Genomic DNA, 25,086 nt, shown 5'->3' on the forward strand with positions numbered 1-25,086 from the left:
TGTGAAATCATTGTATCATTTTTTGAAAATGTCCGGGGTAGCCGAAAAAAGGAGATCGAAATCCAAAAAGTCGTATTTTTACGATTTGGGGCATTTTTAGAGGTCGTGTAAAGTAAAATAAAGCATGCATATACATATATTATTGATATTAAATATATCATATAAAAAACTAAACAATGAATCAGCTGTCATTGACAGATTTTATATTATAAGCATGGTCAGTGGAAGGTCAGCGTATTGTCTAACTTGAACTCACTGACTCCGTAACATTATTGTGGGTATGGTATAAGCTGAATTTGATGAGATGCACATATCTCGTATGACTATTTGGTACTTACAGTGTTAGACTTTGTCGTAACGTAAATCAAATTTACGCTGTATTATTCATTACCAAGGATTTAGAAAGGAACGAGAACAATTATTTACAAAATCTCGCTGGGATAAATTCTGTGAATGTGCCCATGAATGGCTAAAACTTGATGGGCGAGCGAAATGGATAGCTGAACAGGCGACTTCGGGTGATATAATCAAACAAGGAATTTATCGACGCGCCAAAAGATACTGGATTTCACCCAACATGTTACAGGCCTTTTACAGACAAATTCCGAATTGGGTCTGCCCGTAATCGTATAGATAAAGAAAAATTAAAATCCCCGGCTACAATCCAACCAGGGAATAGCGGGAGTGTAGACGATCTGGGACCTAGCTCTCCAAACAAATTACGCTCCTGAAGCAAAAAGAAAGAGTAAATCGGTGCTGCCTGTTGTGTGTATTATATGTAAAAAACGTGACAGATTTGTCACTGTTGGAGAAAATAGGAAGAAGGATGTATTAACACAGACTCAGACCCAAACAGGCTCAGGTAGGCCTAATGTTAATATTATGTTACTTACTAAATTTATAATTATTACTAATAAATATTAAATATATTCATCCTACAGTTTTTAATTATTGTGTTGTTGTTTTTGTTGTAAATGGAATCAGAAGTGCTACTGCAATCACTGTAAAATTGTTATGAAGCTAGCCAGTAAAGCCCTTTACCCCATTTGTTGATTTGGCACAGTCATTGGTTAAAGTGTTGCACATTTGCTTGCACAAGGGATGAAACATAGAGAAGTTAACTTGTTTTTTATTTTCTTGGCCCACTTGTAGGTGCCTTGCTAAGACGATCTGTCTCTAGACCATTTCCGCTCACACAAAGGATCTGAACTAAACCGCATGCCAGAGTTGACCAGCCAGGTACATGTACATGTAGGCCTCAAAGTGACATTCCCTCCCCCACCCTTGAGCACAAACAACATTCAACGCTATATGGTGTATAATTTGTTTGCAAATTTGTTTGTAGGCCAACTGTTGAAAGCTGCTGAATTGAAAGAGGATGAAGATATTTTAAGGCATATCAGAGGGCAAGATTGTGTGGCCATTGAGGTCAGATATCACCAAAAATGTTATAGGCAATATACATGTACTGAATTTCTTAGACAGTTATCAGAAAGGTAAATATTTGTGATGTTTTTTTTATTTGTATTCTCCGCCTTCTTGCCACTGGTATTATTCAAATAAAACTGAACCATGGGTGAGTCCTGAAATTACTATGTTTTTGTCCAGTGGACGTTAAACCGCAATTCTCCTCTCTATCTCTCCTTGTACTGCTAATGCCTTCCTGTCTTCATTAGCTGGTTTCTGCATGAAAATAAGATGTTAACCCCTGTGTAAGTGTCTTTTTCCTCTGTTGTACGAAATTAATGAGAGTAAACCAAGCTCCAGAATTTTGTTTTAATTGTGTACATGTATATGTTTATTTATATTTTTCAGCAAAGATGACTAGCCCTCCGTCGAATATTAAACCACATACAATATATTCTGTGAAGATGTCATAAGAGAAAGAATCATAAATGGCCAGCAAAGTTGTCTTGTACAGAGAGAGAGAGAGAGAAATGGGGTTTAACGTCCACTCAACACAAACTAGGTCATTTTGGGACTAACATACGGTTTCAATTTTATTTCAATAATTCGCTTGCGCGTATGGGTCTTTAGCAGTGAGAGGAAACCGGAGTGCCCGGAGGAAACCCACGAGGTTGGGAAGACGCCTCTATCTACATGCCACATACGCTCACACCTGGGATCAAAGCCACAGCCACAAGCCAGAGGTGACCGACCAGCTAGAGGTCGAAGCGCGGCACTCTAGGCCATCCCAACCCCCCTTTCTTGTACAGACCTGTGCATGTGTAGTCAATGTGAAAATGAAAAAAAAACTGTTAAAGAGACCGAATTTGATGTTAATACATTTAGTGACAGTGATGATGATAATGAAGATTAACTTTGATGACATTTGATGTGCAGAGTAACTGTTTAATTTTGATTTTCAATGATTGTTTCACTTTAATAAATAATTTCACAACTGTTCATCCTGTTTTCTAACCTTTCCCTTCATTCCAGCCCAGATACACAATTATTTTTTTTAACTTATATCTACATGTATGTTTGTAATTTGACCATTAATCATATCCGAAATAGTAGTTCACAGCTACATGTACAGTTGTAAAAATACTGTAGTGGCTAATTGAAAGGGAACATGTATGTGGGTTTAGTATGTTTATCTTAGTGGAAAAAAATCATGTGGTTCAATGCTTATAAAGTGCTACTGATCTCCATTATTTCAAAAGCATATCACTCAACTACTGTCAAACATATCCCCTGGCTAGAATATGCTACAAATCGACTCGAGCATGTTCCATACAAGCGATAATTTCTGAGCAAACATCCAACAACCAACCCTAACAGGCCCTTGAGATCCAACAAACAAAATAATTATTGGGCTTGTTTGCCCACACCTGGTCTTATGATTCATACAAGACCTGATAGTCTATCAATTACAGGCATTTGACAGAAAGGGAGATAATTCTTTTTTACCGTTAATGGATTTCCACAATTCTTTATTCACCCATGACATTTGTGTTTTGAGCATTTTTATTTACATCAAAATCTGTCCAATAAACTGTTCATTGCCAAGGATGAAGGCATGGGGTGTTTTACCAACTATTTAATTTTATGTCAACTTCAGAATTGTTAGTACACAAATAGCATTTATTTGACAATTTTGACGAATTTCATCTGGCCCTAAATCAATAAATTGCAAACATTTTGCTTGGAACTCCCAGATTTTGTCTTCCTGGCATCATAAGCTTTCCAAAAATGTATAGTTTTTCTTTTATGGAAGACCGTGTAGCGGAGTTGTGTTTCTAAGCTAGCTAGAAATTTTGGCTGCAGGCCTACACCTCCCAAGCTAAATTTCCCTCATGTCATCCTGTATAGCAAAGGCATATGCCTGTCTTAATTAACCCAGTACTAAACACAATTTACTTGTTTAATTTTTCCAGCATTTTTCAGGATAGCTGATGGGATGCGGGTCAAGTTATGCCACTTGTCTATTTAATTATTTACCAGTGAAAAATCGAATTAACTTCACCAAATTTTTACTCATTATAATGATTTTTTTTTTCTGTTCATATTATTTCTATGACATGTGACAGTGACTGTGAATATGAAAGCTTTAATATCTGCTTAGCAGATCTAGTTATTGTTATTTTTTTTTTGTGTTTTGTCCACAAATCGGATTTCTCAGAATCTAACCATAGGATCGTTCTGAAACTTTTACCTATCCCCCCGAAAATGGGTGGTGGCTGTTGATTAAATATATTTTCAAAACGTTTTACGAATCCGAAATCACCGAATTTTACGAAGGAATGCATTTGACCTACAATGCTGTAACTCTGTGACTATTTGACCTATTTTACTAATTCTTTTTTCTTTGAGTATCTTGAAACATTTACTTCAAATCTGCAATTTCGGATTTTGGCATTTCGAAAATTCGTCGCTGTCATTTCGAACCGGAAGTTACTACCAGATTACACCCATGATGCTGACCTTGCTGAAGAGTTTTCTAAATATTTTTGTGACAAGATTGATAATATTAGGACTGAACTTGAAACAGACAATAACTCCGAGACAACATGTCTATCTGTTATATCACCACCTTCTCAAGTCATGTCAGAATTTTCCCCGACATCAGACAAAGAAATCAAGCAACTCGTTGCCAAATCATCGTCTTCGACATGCGAGTTAGATCCGCTTCCATCACCGCTTCTGAAACTGTGCATCGAAGAACTGTGTCCTGTTCTTACTTATATTGTAAATACATCATTATCAACTGGTACCTTCCCTGATGTTCTGAAAAAAGCTTTAGTTTTTCCCTTAATCAAAAAAAGTACTTTAGACAGTAACATCTTCAAAAATTATCGGCCAGTATCTAACCTATCATTTTTATCTAAACTTGTGGAAAAAGCAGTATCTGTTAGATTTAAAGATCATTTAAAATTTCAGCATCTGGACGAACCCTTTCAATCCGCATACAAAAAACTCCATAGTACAGAAACGGCTTTACTCCGAGTGCAAAATGATATTTTAATTAATCTAGATAATAAAAATGTAGTTTTTCTTGTTCTTCTTGACCTAAGTGCTGCTTTTGATACCATCGACCAAGCACTTCTACTTACACGTTTAAAAGATTATTTTGGAATTACTGGCTATGCCCTGAAATGGTTTGAATCATATCTCACTTCACGAAAACAGTCTGTTGTCATAAATAAGCAGTCATCAAAACCAGTAGACATAAAATATGGAATTCCGCAAGGATCAGTACTCGGTCCGTTATTATTTACGGCTTATACTTGCCCTCTTGGTAAACTTCTTAGAGATCACAATTTAGACTATCATATATACGCAGACGACACACAACTGTATGTGGCTGTAACACCCGACAACGAAAGTAAACAAATCATTCAGTTGGAGAAATGTATTGATAATGTAAAAAACTGGATGAAAAACAACTTTTTAAAACTAAACGATGATAAAACTGAATTATTAAAAATAGGAACCGATCATAGACTCTCATCAATTATTACAAAATATGTTAAAGTGGGTGGTGCTGTCATATTTTACTTAAAGACATAAGAGTTACATTTTCTGAATGCTTGAAGGAAAGCCTAAAAATCTATCGGTTTAGAATTTTGATTTAGGTCAACTGATGGACGCCATTTTGAAATGAAAATGAAAATTAGTGAAAAATCCACATTTATGGGCTTGAAAACATACACAATTGGTCGTGGCTTAGAGAATCTGTCTCCTATTACCGAAATTAATACATTTGAGGATAGCCTGGATCATGGTCGAATGTTTGGTATTTGAATATTTCAAAAATTCGAATTTCTCCTTTGATGTTTTCCGTGCCGACAAGGTTGTTTTCGAGTTTAGCTGGTTTTGATTTCGCGCATGCGCTACACAGGAACCAACGGTACCATGAGTACTAAATTCCGGCGAACAACTTTTCACGTTGGTACCTAGGCACCCTGAAAATTTCAAGGTGATACCTGCATTCGTTCAAGTCGTTTGTTCTTGTCATCTGCCTTTCGTCGTTTTTTTTTTCTAAGTCAATTTACGGCTTCCATGAGGGGAAAAAAGTGGAATTTCGCCGTGACACCGGCACCGATTATCCGAAAACCATGAAATTTGGACACAATACGCCCATTACCACCCCGGACTCTGTGCTTTACCCCCATTTTGATCCCATTAAAAAAAAAGAGTTTTAGCAAAAAAACGATTTTCGGAATTTAATATTGTTTTAACCCTGTAATACCCAGACATGATATATTATTATAATCCCTATGAAATATTTTAATTATTTACTGCTATAATATGAATTATCACTTATTCCCCGTTAAATAAATATCGGTCACCTGGTGCCGCTGTACAACTTAAAGGACACTGGCCTCAAGTCAATTTACGGAGAGAGAGAGAGAGAGAGAAATGGGGTTTAACGTCCACTCGACACAAACTAGGTCATTTCGGGACCAACATATGGTTTAATTTTATTTCAATAATTCGCTTGCGCGTAGGGGTCTTTAGCAGTGGGAGGAAACCGGAGGACCCGGAGAAAACCCACAAGGTTGGACAGGCGACCCTACTCCTTGCGTCAATTTACGGCTTCCATGAGGGGAAAAAAGTGGAATTTCGCCGTGACACCGGCACCGATTGTCCGAAAACCATGAAATTAGGACACAATACGCCCATTACCACCCCTGACTCTGTGCTTTACCCCCATTTTGATCACATTAAAAAGAAAAGAGTTTTAGCAAAAAAAGGATTTTCGGAATTTAATATTGGTTTTAATTAATTTTGAAATTGGAAATGCAAAGAGATTTTATCGCCTCTTCCGTATGTGATAGGTATTGGTACTATACACATTATCCTTAAAAGACAATTTTTTAAACTGACCGTAACGATGCATCGACACTAGAAACCGAAATCGCCTATTTTGACCTATTTTGACTGCTGGGGTATCTTTCCGTACGTGACAAGGAGTAGGTCGCCCGTCCAACCTGTGTATTTTTTCAGGATCACCCGGTTTCCCCCCACTGCTAGACCCCTACGCGCAAGCGAATTATTGAAATAAAATTGAACCATACGTTAGTCCCGAAATGACCTAGTTTGTGTCGAGTGGTCGATCAACCCCATTTCGCTCTCTCAATTTTAGCACTCCTAACTCTAAAACTAAATGCAAGGAACGGGCCTATTTACAGAGGTCACAATTTTAACCTACATGCACACCTACATGATATACATATTATTATAATCCCTATGGGATATTTTAATTATTTACTGTTATAATATGAATTATTACTTATTCCCCGTTAAATAAATATCGGTCACCGGGTGCAGCTGTACAACTTCAAGGACCTTGGCCTCAAGTGCATGGGACCAACTCTACATTTTCTGAAATGTCAATAAAAGCCCTGGAATGATTTCATTTAAAAAAAATAATCAGAAAGTAAATCTAGTTTTATTTATATGCTATTTGTTGCCAGAAAATATATTTTGTTACGAGTCTAATTCAAATTTAAAAATAAACAATGGGTCTGAGGCATATTTTATTGATATATAGAAATTAATGCAGTGTTCTCATTATGTGATAAAAGAGTGCCAGAAATGTCTCGAAATTCAGCCATTTGTGTATTTAGTATATCAAGTATATGCGTGTATTACAAAGCTCTGATTTGTGTGATTTGTGTACACCCCGCCCCCCCCCCCTCCTCGTGTCACTATCATGTACATATCAATTCTGCTGCCAACCCACCCACGCGAACATGACTAATTTATGAAACATTGTCTAGTCGTTTGTATGTTACGACAAAACGAGGCCAGCGTGGCTCATTTGCTGCAGAACGGAAGGCCTTGCAAGGATTAGTGTCTAGTCGTTTGGATGGTACGAAAAGTGGTTCCCCGTTGGCAGTGGTGAAGTATGGAAGGCCTAGCAAGGATCTGTGTCTAGTCGTTTCGATGGGACGAAAAACGCCCGTCCCCTCGTCCATGGTACAAGGATTAGTGCCTAGTCGCTTGGATGGTATGCAAAACAGAGGTCCCCGTTCTCTCCCTTTGTCTGTGGTTCTTGACCGAAGGCCCGACAACTAACTTTGCGTGCAGTTTTTTAGGTAGGACGAAAAATCGAAATCCTGTGTGCATATTGGCGTGCACGAAAAATAACCCTTTGCATTTGGAATTTTATGCACCCACCCCACCCTCGAACAACGCTTAACATAACATTTTGTTTTCACTACCTACATTGTAAAATTTGTTTGATTTCAGATGACTTAGCCCCGGTTTTTCACAGTGAAAGATTTTGATGAAACTTGACATGCATGTTTATAACCCAAAGATATGGTTCCTTTCGATATTTGCGCATATCGAATCGTAACTTCATGAATTATGGTCCCTGATTGTAAGAAAAATCACTTTAAATTTCGCGTTTTCTCTATCTATCTCTCGGAAACGGAATATGGAAATACACAAGCTAGCTAGTGTATTACAGGTTGGTGGTGGTGGGGATGAGGTCTTCTATTTGCAATGATTTTTTGACTACAAAATATACGTTCTAACTCATTACTCAAACTACAGGAAAAAAAAAAAGCGGAACGGAAACCCGATTTTATATATTCTTACAATAGCAACGCACTTCGGGATTAACTTAGAAATGGTTCCACTACTGATGTCTTCCGCCTTACTCCTGCCACAGTAGTGGCTTGTCCTACGGAGTTCCTTTCCGCAAGTTTTTTTTAGTCAAATGACTACAAAAAAGGTTACTGGCCTATGTATAGCTCCCTTAATTTACACATAAACTGACCTAAAACTGCACTGCACATATAATAAACCAATTCCCATTGAAATAAAGGTGAAGCCGTACCGCATAATTATATGATTTGATGAAACCCAACTGCTACCTGAAGTTTCTCGCCTATCGAAGTTATAATATCCGCCGGTGTCATGGCGGCTCGCACATTATAAGAATCATTGCTTTGAAAATGTAGAACGCATTAACACAAAGAAAAACTGATGGGTAACTAGTTTAGTGGTCCAGTCTTCACTATAATTTGTGATAGAATTACTTATTTAAAAAAAACTGAATGATGTAAAAATAAAAATGGTTGGAGTGCCCAAGTTTAGATTTGTCGTTGATTTCATAAAGATGTTAGGATATAGAACGTTAAATACTGTGTGATTCAACATGGCGGCCGAGGGGTTTAATATGATATAAGTACGAAATACATGTACATGTAGTACCAAATGGTTTATATGTATGAGAGTCAAGGTTTGGACTAAATGTCTTGGGGAAGTAGGGGGCGACTAGCATGTGCCTCTCTTTAGTGGACCGATGTGAGATTGCCCATTGTATTAACTGGACGGGTAGGCCTATTCACCTTCAGTTATGTGTCAATGTCAAATAAGCGGCTTCGTATCAACACGGTCGGCTCTGGGCCGGTTTAATTCTACGTATCTCTCGTAGCTGAGAGAAAAAAGATTTTTTAGCCCAGAGAATATCTTCCGTCAGAGTGGTTGTTGATTCATAGATTCTAATAACCCCTTTTGAAGTTTATATGAAAGCTTTGATATCTGCTATGCAGATCTAGTTAAGCTTTCATATTACATATGAAAGCTTATTGTTTCTGTTAAGATTATTATTGTTATTTTTTTTTTGTGTTTTGTCCACAAATCGGATTTCTCAGAATCTAACCATAGGATCGTTCTGAAACTTTTACCTATCCCCCCAAAAATGGGTGGTGGCTGTTGATTAAATATATTTTCAAAACGTTTTACGAATCCGAAATCACCGAATTTTACGAAGGAATGCATTTGACCTACAATGCTGTAACTCTGTGACTATTTGACCTATTTTACTAATTCTTTTTTCTTTGAGTATCTTGAAACATTTACTTTAATTCTGCAATTTCGGATTTTGGCATTTCGAAAATTTGTCGCTGTCATTTCGAACCGGAAGTTATTACCAATTTGACAACTTCTTTAATAGTTGTGCGATTTTCGTGAAATTTAGAATGTTAGTAGATCTTGCCAATGCGACTTCAATGATGTCCTTGGAAATTTTCTAAATTATCCCCCCTTGGTGAAATTAAGGATCAAAGTTTTCAAAAAAATCGACGAAATATAGGTCAGATTGCCTTGAAATTTTTTTTCTGTACTAGCTAAGACAGTACTGATGAGTACACAAAATATGGAGTTTGTCGAGCAAACCGGAAGTGCCACCATCTCAAAATGTGAAAAGTCCATACGGCTTTTGCAATATTTTACTTAAAGACATAAGAGTTACATTTTCTGAATGCTTGAAGGAAAGCCTAAAAATCTATCGGTTTAGAATTTTGATTTAGGTCAACTGATGGACGCCATTTTGAAATGAAAATGAAAATTAGTGAAAAATCCACATTTATGGGCTTGAAAACATACACAATTGGTCGTGGCTTAGAGAATCTGTCTCCTATTACCGAAATTAATACATTTGAGGATAGCCTGGATCATGGTCGAATGTTTGGTATTTGAATATTTCAAAAATTCGAATTTCTCCTTTGATGTTTTCCGTGCCGACAAGGTTGTTTTCGAGTTTAGCTGGTTTTGATTTCGCGCATGCGCTACACAGGAACCAACGGTACCATGAGTACTAAATTCCGGCGAGCAACTTTTCACGTTGGTACCTAGGCACCCTGAAAATTTCAAAGGTGATACCTGCATTCGTTCAAGTCGTTTGTTCTTGTCACCTGCCTTTCGTCGTTTTTTTTTCTAAGTCAATTTACGGCTTCCATGAGGGGAAAAAAGTGGAATTTCGCCGTGACACCGGCACCGATTGTCCGAAAACCATGAAATTTGGACACAATACGCCCATTACCACCCCAGACTCTGTGCTTTACCCCCATTTTGATCCCATTAAAAAAAAAGAGTTTTAGCAAAAAAACGATTTTCGGAATTTAATATTGGTTTTAACCCTGTAATACCCAGACATGATATATTATTATAATCCCTATGAAATATTTTAATTATTTACTGCTATAATATGAATTATCACTTATTCCCCGTTAAATAAATATCGGTCACCTGGTGCCGCTGTACAACTTAAAGGACACTGGCCTCAAGTCAATTTACGGAGAGAGAGAGAGAGAGAAATGGGGTTTAACGTCCACTCGACACAAACTAGGTCATTTCGGGACCAACATATGGTTTAATTTTATTTCAATAATTCGCTTGCGCGTAGGGGTCTTTAGCAGTGGGAGGAAACCGGAGGACCCGGAGAAAACCCACAAGGTTGGACAGGCGACCCTACTCCTTGCGTCAATTTACGGCTTCCATGAGGGGAAAAAAGTGGAATTTCGCCGTGACACCGGCACCGATTGTCCGAAAACCATGAAATTAGGACACAATACGCCCATTACCACCCCTGACTCTGTGCTTTACCCCCATTTTGATCACATTAAAAAGAAAAGAGTTTTAGCAAAAAAACGATTTTCGGAATTTAATATTGGTTTTAATTAATTTTGAAATTGGAAATGCAAAGAGATTTTATCGCCTCTTCCGTATGTGATAGGTATTGGTACTATACACATTATCCTTAAAAGACAATTTTTTAAACTGACCGTAACGATGCATCGACACTAGAAACCGAAATCGCCTATTTTGACCTATTTTGACTGCTGGGGTATCTTTCCGTACGTGACAAGGAGTAGGTCGCCCGTCCAACCTGTGTATTTTTTCAGGATCACCCGGTTTCCCCCCACTGCTAGACCCCTACGCGCAAGCGAATTATTGAATTAAAATTGAACCATACGTTAGTCCCGAAATGACCTAGTTTGTGTCGAGTGGTCGATCAACCCCATTTCGCTCTCTCAATTTTAGCACTCCTAACTCTAAAACTAAATGCAAGGAACGGGCCTATTTACAGAGGTCACAATTTTAACCTACATGCACACCTACATGATATACATATTATTATAATCCCTATGGGATATTTTAATTATTTACTGTTATAATATGAATTATCACTTATTCCCCGTTAAATAAATATCGGTCACCGGGTGCAGCTGTACAACTTCAAGGACCTTGGCCTCAAGTGCATGGGACAAACTCTACATTTTCTGAAATGTCAATAAAAGCCCTGGAATGATTTCATTTAAAAAAAATAATCAGAAAGTAAATCTAGTTTTATTTATATGCTATTTGTTGCCAGAAAATATATTTTGTTACGAGTCTAATTCAAATTTAAAAATAAACAATGGGTCTGAGGCATATTTTATTGATATATAGAAATTAATGCAGTGTTCTCATTATGTGATAAAAGAGTGCCAGAAATGTCTCGAAATTCAGCCATTTGTGTATTTAGTATATCAAGTATATGCGTGTATTACAAAGCTCTGATTTGTGTGATTTGTGTACACCCCGCTCCCCCCCCCTCCTCGTGTCACTATCATGTACATATCAATTCTGCTGCCAACCCACCCACGCGAACATGACTAAATTATGAAACATTGTCTAATCGTTAGTATGTTACGACAAAACGAGGCCAGCGTGGCTCATTTGCTGCAGAACGGAAGGCCTTGCAAGGATTAGTGTCTAGTCGTTTGGATGGTACGAAAACCCGAGGTCAAAGTGGTTCCCCGTTGGCAGTGGTGAAGTATGGAAGGCCTAGCAAGGATCTGTGTCTAGTCGTTTCGATGGGACGAAAAACGCCCGTCCCCTCGTCCATGGTACAAGGATTAGTGCCTAGTCGCTTGGATGGTATGCAAAACAGAGGTCCCCGTTCTCTCCCTTTGTCTGTGGTTCTTGACCGAAGGCCCGACAACTAACTTTGCGTGCAGTTTTTTTAGGTAGGACGAAAAATCGAAATCCTGTGTGCATATTGGCGTGCACAAAAAATAACCCTTTGCATTTGGAATTTTATGCACCCACCCCACCCTCGAACAACGCTTAACATAACATTTTGTTTTCACTACCTACATTGTAAAATTTGTTTGATTTCAGATGACTTAGCCCCGGTTTTTCACAGTGAAAGATTTTGATGAAACTTGACATGCATGTTTATAACCCAAAGATATGGTTCCTTTCGATATTTGCGCATATCGAATCGTAACTTCATGAATTATGGTCCCTGATTGTAAGAAAAATCACTTTATTTTTCGCGTGTTCTCTATCTATCTCTCGGAAATGGAATATGGAAATACACAAGCTAGCTAGTGTATTACAGGTTGGTGGTGGTGGGGATGAGGTCTTCTATTTGCAATGATTTTTTGACTACAAATATACGCTCTAACTCATTACTCAAACTACAGCAAAAAAAAAGCGGAACGGAAACCCGATTTTATATATTCTTACAATAGCAACGCACTTCGGGATTAACTTAGAAATGGTTCCTCTACTGATGTCTTCCGCCTTACTCCTGCCACAGTAGTGGCTTGTCCTACGGAGTTCCTTTCCGCAAGTTTTTTTTAGTCAAATGACTACAAAAAGGTTACTGGCCTATGTATAGCTCCCTTAATTTACACATAAACTGACCTAAAACTGCACTGCACATATAATAAACCAATTCCCATTGAAATAAAGGTGAAGCCGTACCGCATAATTATATGATTTGATGAAACCCAACTGCTACCTGAAGTTTCTCGCCTATCGAAGTTATAATATCCGCCGGTGTCATGGCGGCTCGCACATTATAAGAATCATTGCTTTGAAAATGTAGAACGCATTAACACAAAGAAAAACTGATGGGTAACTAGTTTAGTGGTCCAGTCTTCACTATAATTTGTGATAGAATTACTTATTTAAAAAAAACTGAATGATGTAAAAATAAAAATGGTTGGAGTGCCCAAGTTTAGATTTGTCGTTGATTTCATAAAGATGTTAGGATATAGAACGTTAAATACTGTGTGATTCAACATGGCGGCCGATGGGTTTAATATGATATAAGTACGAAATACATGTACATGTAGTACCAAATGGTTTATATGTATGAGAGTCAAGGTTTGGACTAAATGTATTGGGGAAGTAGGGGGCGACTAGCATGTGCCTCTCTTTAGTGGACCGATGTGAGATTGCCCATTGTATTAACTGGACGGGTAGGCCTATTCACCTTCAGTTATGTGTCAAAGTCAAATAAGCGGCTTCGTATCAACACGGTCGGCTCTGGGCCGGTTTAATTCTACGTATCTCTCGTAGCTGAGAGAAAAAAGATTTTTTAGCCCAGAGAATATCTTCCGTCAGAGTGGTTGTTGATTCATAGATTCTAATAACCCCTTTTGAAGTTTATATGAAAGCTTTGATATCTGCTATGCAGATCTAGTTAAGCTTTCATATTACATATGAAAGCTTATTGTTTCTGTTAAGATTATTATTGTTATTTTTTTTTTGTGTTTTGTCCACAAATCGGATTTCTCAGAATCTAACCATAGGATCGTTCTGAAACTTTTACCTATCCCCCCAAAAATGGGTGGTGGCTGTTGATTAAATATATTTTCAAAACGTTTTACGAATCCGAAATCACCGAATTTTACGAAGGAATGCATTTGACCTACAATGCTGTAACTTTGTGACTATTTGACCTATTTTACTAATTCTTTTTTCTTTGAGTATCTTGAAACATTTACTTCAAATCTGCAATTTCGGATTTTGGCATTTCGAAAATTCGTCGCTGTCATTTCGAACCGGAAGTTATTACCAATAGTTGTGCGATTTTCGTGAAATTTAGAATGTTAGTAGATCTTGCCAATGCGACTTCAATGATGTCCTTGGAAATTTTCTAAATTATCTCCCCTTGGTGAAATTAAGGATCAAAGTTTTCAAAAAAATCGTCGAAATATAAATCAGAATGACCTAAAAAAAAAATTCGATACTAGACAAGTAATTACTGATTCGTACACAAAATATGGAGTTTGTCGATCGAACCGGAAGTGCCACCATCTTTAAACGTGAAAAATCAAAAAGGCTTTTTTGCTATTTTACTTACAGACTCGGGCGTCATATTTTCGGAATCCTGGAAGGAATACCTAAAAATCTATCGGATCAGAATTTTGATTTCGGTCACGTGATGGTCACCATTTTGAATTGAAAATGAAAAATAGAAGCAATTTGAAGGGCCGGGACTTTGGAACACAAGAACTCCCTTCTAATTAAGCTAGAATGTTCAAACTTGGTGTAGGCGTTCACTAGGTCAATGTCATGATTGAGTTCAAAGATGAGCATTTTTTGCCTAGGGTAAGCAGAGATAAGCAAGCTGATTTGTTGATTCTTTAGGGCACGATGACATTGGTTATAATGAATGGAGGGCGATGAAACTCTTGTCAATCGAGAGGCTAATAGCTGGCCTGTTGTGTGAAATCATTGTATCATTTTTTATTCGAATTTCTCCTTTGATGTTTTCCGTGCCGACAAGGTTGTTTTCGAGTTTAGCTGGATTTGACTTCGTGCATGCGCTACGCTGGAACCAAAGGTACCATGAGTACTAAATTCCGGCGAGCAACTTTTCACGTTGGTACCTAGGTACCCTGAAAATTTCAAGGTGATACCTGCATTCGTTCAAGTCGTTTGTTCTTGTCACCTGCCTTTCGTCGTTTTTTTTCAAAGTCAATTTACGGCTTCCATGAGGGGAAAAAAGTGGAATTTCGCCGTGACACCGGCACCGATTGTCCGAAAACCATGAAATTTGGACACAATACGTCCATTACCACCCCGGACTCTGTGCCTTACCCCCATTTTGATCCCATTAAAAAAAAGAGTTTTAGCAAAAAAACGATTTTCGGAATTTAATATTGGTTTTAACCCTGTACCCAGACAAGATATAGATATTATTATAATCCCTATGAAATATTTTAATTATTTACTGCTATAATATGAATTATCACTTATTCCCCGTTAAATAAATATCGGTCACCGGGTGCAGCTGTACAACTTCAAGGACCCTGGCTTCAAGTCAATTTACGGCTTCCATGAGGGGAAAAAAGTGGAATTTCGCCGTGACACCGGCACCGATTGTCCGAAAACCATGAAATTTGGACACAATACGCCCATTACCACCCCGGACTCTGTGCCTTACTCCCATTTTGATCCGATTAAAAAAAAAAAAGTTTTAGCAAAAAAACGATTTTCGGAATTTAATATTGGTTTTAATTAATTTTGAAATTGCAAATGCAAAGAGATTTTATCGCCTCTTCCGTATGTGATAGGTACTGGTACTATACACATTATCCTTAAAAGACAATTTTTTAAAATGACCATAACGATGTATCGACACTAGAAACCGAAATCGCCTATTTTGACCTTTTTTGACTGCTGAGGCATCATTCCGGTGGTCCAAATCTCTGGAATTTCTAGCGGTTGGCTGCGCCGCGATGATATTTATCACATACTAAATTGAGAAAAATCCTCAGATATCAAGAACAATAAAAATTCGATAAAATACGGCAATTTTTTAAGCAAAAAACCTTTGATTGTTGGGGGCGGGTTTTGAATTTATTTTGAACGTTCTCGGAATCCAACACTCTTCTATTTTTAATATGTGATAGCTAGAATCCCAAGGTACATTCTGTGCATATTTGAAGGCAATCGGAGCACAGGAACGTTGCCTGGGCAGAGCAAATCAAAGGCTTCTTCGTCTTATGACCTTAAACACTGCGTATAAATTTAAAGTCAATCGGATATTAACAGCAAAAGGGGGGCGACGACAATATACGACCACATTTCAATGTGGGCCTATAAAAAGTAAATCATTGCCAATAGAAAAGACCCACCTTTCCCCCAACAACAACCATGTAATGCACTAGCTATAATGGGGATTTTTCTGGAACACAGCGAAATGGGTCTTTTAAAATGTTCACAAGTGTATCACAAGGAGGGTTTGCTTCTTCTCTATGGGACACCCGATACCACTTCTCAACGAGGAATTCAGTCACACAGCCAACACCATTTTGTATGTTTGTGTAATCTTTATTCAGTATAAATCAAGTAATACAAATAAAAAAATACTTGGATTGATGAAAACATAATTTTTGAGAGTTATTCATACATGTAGCATAATTGTTCTTATTTAAAAAATGTACATGATTACATGTTTGTCATAAACAACATTAAATAAACAATCATGTTTCTTCACGATAACAGTAACAGTATAACAATTGTATGAAATATATTTTCCTTTATTTTTTTTTATTTTTAGAAAGGCCACTTCCTTGGTTTAAAATATATCATAAATTGTAGTTATCTAACATATACTTCCATGTATGTTTAGCTAACAGATTACCACGTCGCCTTATCTAACAGAGAGTAAATGGTATACAATATCAAATTATAATCTACCAGCATTACTTGTTTCAGTAATTTAATCGTGTGTTATTCTTGTATTTAAGTGAGAAGAGTGAATAAACTATCATGGGTTGAAACAAATATATTGGAGTAGAAATAAACATTGTATATTGGTTTGTAAATAAATAATTGGTACAGATAATGCAATGTCATACAACATACTTTTTGAATTCGGTACAAATACAACCTTTTTATCATCAATGAAAATAATGTGATTTCAAAGTAACGATGAATAAAAAAACATTGCTTATATAAAGTACATGTAATTGGGTTCATTTAATTCACTTTGTATCTATAATATACATGTAGTATTAAACAATAAATATATTGATTAATGCCAATTCTATACAAATCTCATAGTTGTATTCATGTTTTCTTTACCATAACAAGAAACAGTACAACAGATTTAGTAACAATATATTCCTTTCTACATCCGTCAGAGTGGTTGATGATTCATAGATTCTAATAACCCCTTTTGAAGTTTATATGAAAGCTTTGATATCTGCTATGCAGATCTAGTTATTGTTATTTTTTTTGTGTGTTTTGTCCACAAATCGGATTTCTCAGAATCTAACCATAGGATCGTTCTGAAACTTTTACCTATCCCCCCAAAAATGGGTGGTGGCTGTTGATTAAATATATTTTCAAAACGTTTTACGAATCCGAAATCACCGAATTTTACGAAGGAATGCATTTGACCTACAATGCTGTAACTCTGTGACTATTTGACCTATTTTACTAATTCTTTTTTCTTTGAGTATCTTGAAACATTTACTTCAAATCTGCAATTTCCGATTTTGGCATTTCGAAAATTCGTCGCTGTCATTTCGAACCGGAAGTTATTACCAATTTGACAACTTCTTTAATTTTCGTGAAATTTAGAATGTTAGTAGATCTTGCCAATGCGACTTCAATGATGTCCTTGGAAATTTTCTAAATTATCTCCCCTTGGTGAAATTAAGGATCAAAATTTTCAAAAAAATCGACGAAATATAGGTCAGATTGCCTTGAAATTTTTTTTCTGTACTAGCTAAGACAGTACTGATGAGTACACAAAATATGGAGTTTGTCGAGCAAACCGGAAGTGCCACCATCTCAAAATGTGAAAAGTCCATACGGCTTTTGCAATATTTTACTTAAAGACATAAGAGTTACATTTTCTGAATGCTTGAAGGAAAGCCTAAAAATCTATCGGTTTAGAATTTTGATTTAGGTCAACTGATGGACGCCATTTTGAAATGAAAATGAAAATTAGTGAAAAATCCACATTTATGGGCTTGAAAACATACACAATTGGTCGTGGCTTAGAGAATCTGTCTCCTATTACCGAAATTAATACATTTGAGGATAGCCTGGATCATGGTCGAATGTTTGGTATTTGAATATTTCAAAAATTCGAATTTCTCCTTTGATGTTTTCCGTGCCGACAAGGTTGTTTTCGAGTTTAGCTGGTTTTGATTTCGCGCATGCGCTACACAGGAACCAACGGTACCATGAGTACTAAATTCCGGCGAGCAACTTTTCACGTTGGTACCTAGGCACCCTGAAAATTTCAAGGTGATACCTGCATTCGTTTAAGTCGTTTGTTCTTGTCACCTGCCTTTCGTCGTTTTTTTTTCTAAGTCAATTTACGGCTTCCATGAGGGGAAAAAAGTGGAATTTCGCCGTGACACCGGCACCGATTGTCCGAAAACCATGAAATTTGGACACAATACGCCCATTACCACCCCGGACTCTGTGCTTTACCCCCATTTTGATCCCATTAAAAAAAAAGAATTTAATATTGGTTTTAACCCTGTAATACCCAGACATGATGATATATTATTATAATCCCTATGAAATATTTTAATTATTTACTGCTATAATATGAATTATCACTTATTCCCCGTTAAATAAATATCGGTCACCTGGTGCCGCTGTACAACTTAAAGGACACTGGCCTCAAGTCAATTTACGGAGAGAGAGAGTGAGAGAGAAATGGGGTTTAACGTCCACTCGACACAAACTAGGTCATTTCGGGACCAACATATGGTTTAATTTTATTTCAATAATTCGCTTGCGCGTAGGGGTCTTTAGCAGTGGGAGGAAACCGGAGGACCCGGAGAAAACCCACAAGGTTGGACAGGCGACCCTACCCCTTGCGTCAATTTACGGCTTCCATGAGGGGAAAAAAGTGGAATTTCGCCGTGACACCGGCACCGATTGTCCGAAAACCATGAAATTAGGACACAATACGCCCATTACCACCCCTGACTCTGTGCTTTACCCCCATTTTGATCACATTAAAAAGAAAAGAGTTTTAGCAAAAAAACGATTTTCGGAATTTAATATTGGTTTTAATTAATTTTGAAATTGGAAATGCAAAGAGATTTTATCGCCTCTTCCGTATGTGATAGGTATTGGTACTATACACATTATCCTTAAAAGACAATTTTTTAAACTGACCGTAACGATGCATCGACACTAGAAACCGAAATCGCCTATTTTGACCTATTTTGACTGCTGGGGTATCTTTCCGTACGTGACAAGGAGTAGGTCGCCCGTCCAACCTGTGTATTTTTTCAGGATCACCCGGTTTCCCCCCACTGCTAGACCCCTACGCGCAAGCGAATTATTGAAATAAAATTGAACCATACGTTAGTCCCGAAATGACCTAGTTTGTGTCGAGTGGTCGATCAACCCCATTTCGCTCTCTCAATTTTAGCACTCCTAACTCTAAAACTAAATGCAAGGAACGGGCCTATTTACAGAGGTCACAATTTTAACCTACATGCACACCTACATGATATACATATTATTATAATCCCTATGGGATATTTTAATTATTTACTGTTATAATATGAATTATTACTTATTCCCCGTTAAATAAATATCGGTCACCGGGTGCAGCTGTACAACTTCAAGGACCTTGGCCTCAAGTGCATGGGACCAACTCTACATTTTCTGAAATGTCAATAAAAGCCCTGGAATGATTTCATTTAAAAAAAATAATCAGAAAGTAAATCTAGTTTTATTTATATGCTATTTGTTGCCAGAAAATATATTTTGTTACGAGTCTAATTCAAATTTAAAAATAAACAATGGGTCTGAGGCATATTTTATTGATATATAGAAATTAATGCAGTGTTCTCATTATGTGATAAAAGAGTGCCAGAAATGTCTCGAAATTCAGCCATTTGTGTATTTAGTATATCAAGTATATGCGTGTATTACAAAGCTCTGATTTGTGTGATTTGTGTACACCCCGCCCCCCCCCCTCCTCGTGTCACTATCATGTACATATCAATTCTGCTGCCAACCCACCCACGCGAACATGACTAATTTATGAAACATTGTCTAGTCGTTTGTATGTTACGACAAAACGAGGCCAGCGTGGCTCATTTGCTGCAGAACGGAAGGCCTTGCAAGGATTAGTGTCTAGTCGTTTGGATGGTACGAAAAGTGGTTCCCCGTTGGCAGTGGTGAAGTATGGAAGGCCTAGCAAGGATCTGTGTCTAGTCGTTTCGATGGGACGAAAAACGCCCGTCCCCTCGTCCATGGTACAAGGATTAGTGCCTAGTCGCTTGGATGGTATGCAAAACAGAGGTCCCCGTTCTCTCCCTTTGTCTGTGGTTCTTGACCGAAGGCCCGACAACTAACTTTGCGTGCAGTTTTTTAGGTAGGACGAAAAATCGAAATCCTGTGTGCATATTGGCGTGCACGAAAAATAACCCTTTGCATTTGGAATTTTATGCACCCACCCCACCCTCGAACAACGCTTAACATAACATTTTGTTTTCACTACCTACATTGTAAAATTTGTTTGATTTCAGATGACTTAGCCCCGGTTTTTCACAGTGAAAGATTTTGATGAAACTTGACATGCATGTTTATAACCCAAAGATATGGTTCCTTTCGATATTTGCGCATATCGAATCGTAACTTCATGAATTATGGTCCCTGATTGTAAGAAAAATCACTTTATATTTCGCGTGTTCTCTATCTATCTCTCGGAAATGGAATATGGAAATACACAAGCTAGCTAGTGTATTACAGGTTGGTGGTGGTGGGGATGAGGTCTTCTATTTGCAATGATTTTTTGACTACAAAATATACGCTCTAACTCATTACTCAAACTACAGCAAAAAAAAAGCGGATCGGAAACCCGATTTTATATATTCTTACAATAGCAACGCACTTCGGGATTAACTTAGAAATGGTTCCACTACTGATGTCTTCCGCCTTACTCCTGCCACAGTAGTGGCTTGTCCTACGGAGTTCCTTTCCGCAAGTTTTTTTTAGTCAAATGACTACAAAAAGGTTACTGGCCTATGTATAGCTCTCTTAATTTACACATAAACTGACCTAAAACTGCACTGCACATATAATAAACCAATTCCCATTGAAATAAAGGTGAAGCCGTACCGCATAATTATATGATTTGATGAAACCCAACTGCTACCTGAAGTTTCTCGCCTATCGAAGTTATAATATCTGCCGATGTCATGGCGGCTCGCACATTATAAGAATCATTGCTTTGAAAATGTAGAACGCATTAACACAAAGAAAAACTGATGGGTAACTAGTTTAGTGGTCCAGTCTTCACTATAATTTGTGATAGAATTACTGTTTTAAAAAAAACTGAATGATGTAAAAATAAAAATGGTTGGAGTGCCCAAGTTTAGATTTGTCGTTGATTTCATAAAGATGTTAGGATATAGAACGTTAAATACTGTGTGATTCAACATGGCGGCCGAGGGGTTTAATATGATATAAGTACGAAATACATGTACATGTAGTACCAAATGGTTTATATGTATGAGAGTCAAGGTTTGGACTAAATGTCTTGGGGAAGTAGGGGGCGACTAGCATGTGCCTCTCTTTAGTGGACCGATGTGAGATTGCCCATTGTATTAACTGGACGGGTAGGCCTATTCACCTTCAGTTATGTGTCAATGTCAAATAAGCGGCTTCGTATCAACACGGTCGGCTCTGGGCCGGTTTAATTAAGCTTTCATATTACATATGAAAGCTTATTGTTTCTGTTAAGATTATTAAGCTTTCATATTACATATGAAAGCTTATTGTTTCTGTTAAGATTATTAAGCTTTCATATTACATATGAAAGCTTATTGTTTCTGTTAAGATTATTATTGTTATTTTTTTTTTGTGTTTTGTCCACAAATCGGATTTCTCAGAATCTAACCATAGGATCGTTCTGAAACTTTTACCTATCCCCCCAAAAATGGGTGGTGGCTGTTGATTAAATATATTTTCAAAACGTTTTACGAATCCGAAATCACCGAATTTTACGAAGGAATGCATTTGACCTACAATGCTGTAACTCTGTGACTATTTGACCTATTTTACTAATTCTTTTTTCTTTGAGTATCTTGAAACATTTACTTCAAATTTGCAATTTCGGATTTTGGCATTTCGAAAATTCGTCGCTGTCATTTCGAACCGGAAGTTATTACCAATTTGACAACTTCTTTAATAGTTGTGCGATTTTCGTGAAATTTAGAATGTTAGTAGATCTTGCCAATGCGACTTCAATGATGTCCTTGGAAATTTTCTAAATTATCTCCCCTTGGTGAAATTAAGGATCAAAGTTTTCCAAAAAATCGACGAAATATAGGTCAGATTGCCTTGAAATTTTTTTTCTGTACTAGCTAAGACAGTACTGTTGAGTACACAAAATATGGAGTTTGTCGAGCAAACCGGAAGTGCCACCATCTCAAAATGTGAAAAGTCCATACGGCTTTTGCAATATTTTACTTAAAGACATAAGAGTTACATTTTCTGAATGCTTGAAGGAAAGCCTAAAAATCTATCGGTTTAGAATTTTGATTTAGGTCAACTGATGGACGCCATTTTGAAATGAAAATGAAAATTAGTGAAAAATCCACATTTATGGGCTTGAAAACATACACAATTGGTCGTGGCTTAGAGAATCTGTCTCCTATTACCGAAATTAATACATTTGAGGATAGCCTGGATCATGGTCGAATGTTTGGTATTTGAATATTTCAAAAATTCGAATTTCTCCTTTGATGTTTTCCGTGCCGACAAGGTTGTTTTCGAGTTTAGCTGGTTTTGATTTCGCGCATGCGCTACACATGAACCAACGGTACCATGAGTACTAAATTCCGGCGAGCAACTTTTCACGTTGGTACCTAGGCACCCTGGAAATTTCAAGGTGATACCTGCATTCGTTCAAGTCGTTTGTTCTTGTCACCTGCCTTTCGTCGTTTTTTTTTTCTAAGTCAATTTACGGCTTCCATGAGGGGAAAAAAGTGGAATTTCGCCGTGACACCGGCACCGATTGTCCGAAAACCATGAAATTTGGACACAATACGCCCATTACCACCCCGGACTCTGTGCTTTACCCCCATTTTGATCCCATTAAAAAAAAAGAGTTTTAGCAAAAAAACGATTTTCGGAATTTAATATTGGTTTTAACCCTGTAATACCCAGACATGATATATTATTATAATCCCTATGAAATATTTTAATTATTTACTGCTATAATATGAATTATCACTTATTCCCCGTTAAATAAATATCGGTCACCTGGTGCCGCTGTACAACTTAAAGGACACTGGCCTCAAGTCAATTTACGGAGAGAGAGAGAGAGAAATGGGGTTTAACGTCCACTCGACACAAACTAGGTCATTTCGGGACCAACATATGGTTTAATTTTATTTCAATAATTCGCTTGCGCGTAGGGGTCTTTAGCAGTGGGAGGAAACCGGAGGACCCGGAGAAAACCCACAAGGTTGGACAGGCGACCCTACTCCTTGCGTCAATTTACGGCTTCCATGAGGGGAAAAAAGTGGAATTTCGCCGTGACACCGGCACCGATTGTCCGAAAACCATGAAATTAGGACACAATACGCCCATTACCACCCCTGACTCTGTGCTTTACCCCCATTTTGATCACATTAAAAAGAAAAGAGTTTTAGCAAAAAAACGATTTTCGGAATTTAATATTGGTTTTAATTAATTTTGAAATTGGAAATGCAAAGAGATTTTATCGCCTCTTCCGTATGTGATAGGTATTGGTACTATACACATTATCCTTAAAAGACAATTTTTTAAACTGACCGTAACGATGCATCGACACTAGAAACCGAAATCGCCTATTTTGACCTATTTTGACTGCTGGGGTATCTTTCCGTACGTGACAAGGAGTAGGTCGCCCGTCCAACCTGTGTATTTTTTCAGGATCACCCGGTTTCCCCCCACTGCTAGACCCCTACGCGCAAGCGAATTATTGAAATAAAATTGAACCATACGTTAGTCCCGAAATGACCTAGTTTGTGTCGAGTGGTCGATCAACCCCATTTCGCTCTCTCAATTTTAGCACTCCTAACTCTAAAACTAAATGCAAGGAACGGGCCTATTTACAGAGGTCACAATTTTAACCTACATGCACACCTACATGATATACATATTATTATAATCCCTATGGGATATTTTAATTATTTACTGTTATAATATGAATTATCACTTATTCCCCGTTAAATAAATATCGGTCACCGGGTGCAGCTGTACAACTTCAAGGACCTTGGGCCTCAAGTGCATGGGACCAACTCTACATTTTCTGAAATGTCAATAAAAGCCCTGGAATGATTTCATTTAAAAAAAATAATCAGAAAGTAAATCTAGTTTTATTTATATGCTATTTGTTGCCAGAAAATATATTTTGTTACGAGTCTAATTCAAATTTAAAAATAAACAATGGGTCTGAGGCATATTTTATTGATATATAGAAATTAATGCAGTGTTCTCATTATGTGATAAAAGAGTGCCAGAAATGTCTCGAAATTCAGCCATTTGTGTATTTAGTATATCAAGTATATGCGTGTATTACAAAGCTCTGATTTGTGTGATTTGTGTACACCCAGCTCCCCCCCCCCTCCTCGTGTCACTATCATGTACATATCAATTCTGCTGCCAACCCACCCACGCGAACATGACTAATTTATGAAACATTGTCTAGTCGTTTGTATGTTACGACAAAACGAGGCCAGCGTGGCTCATTTGCTGCAGAACGGAAGGCCTTGCAAGGATTAGTGTCTAGTCGTTTGGATGGTACGAAAACCCGAGGTCAAAGTGGTTCCCCGTTGGCAGTGGTGAAGTATGGAAGGCCTAGCAAGGATCTGTGTCTAGTCGTTTCGATGGGACGAAAAACGCCCGTCCCCTCGTCCATGGTACAAGGATTAGTGCCTAGTCGCTTGGATTGTATGCAAAACAGAGGTCCCCGTTCTCTCCCTTTGTCTGTGGTTCTTGACCGAAGGCCCGACAACTAACTTTGCGTGCAGTTTTTTAGGTAGGACGAAAAATCGAAATCCTGTGTGCATATTG

The 25,086-nt window shown here is 37.6% G+C and overlaps 1 long non-coding RNA gene across 1 annotated transcript; it reads left to right on the forward strand.

Annotated features, from left to right (window-relative positions):
- The first annotated feature begins 295 nt into the window (after positions 1–295).
- On the forward strand, positions 296–2,406 carry LOC130010745 (uncharacterized). The gene is made up of 3 exons (XR_008786031.1): positions 296–862; positions 1,346–1,496; positions 1,816–2,406. It is a non-coding gene; the product is annotated as an uncharacterized LOC130010745 (long non-coding RNA).
- The last annotated feature ends 22,680 nt before the right edge of the window (positions 2,407–25,086 follow it).

The sequence above is a fragment of the Patella vulgata genome, chromosome 2 (assembly GCF_932274485.2).
Source record: "Patella vulgata chromosome 2, xgPatVulg1.2, whole genome shotgun sequence".
NCBI lineage: Eukaryota > Metazoa > Mollusca > Gastropoda > Patellidae > Patella > Patella vulgata.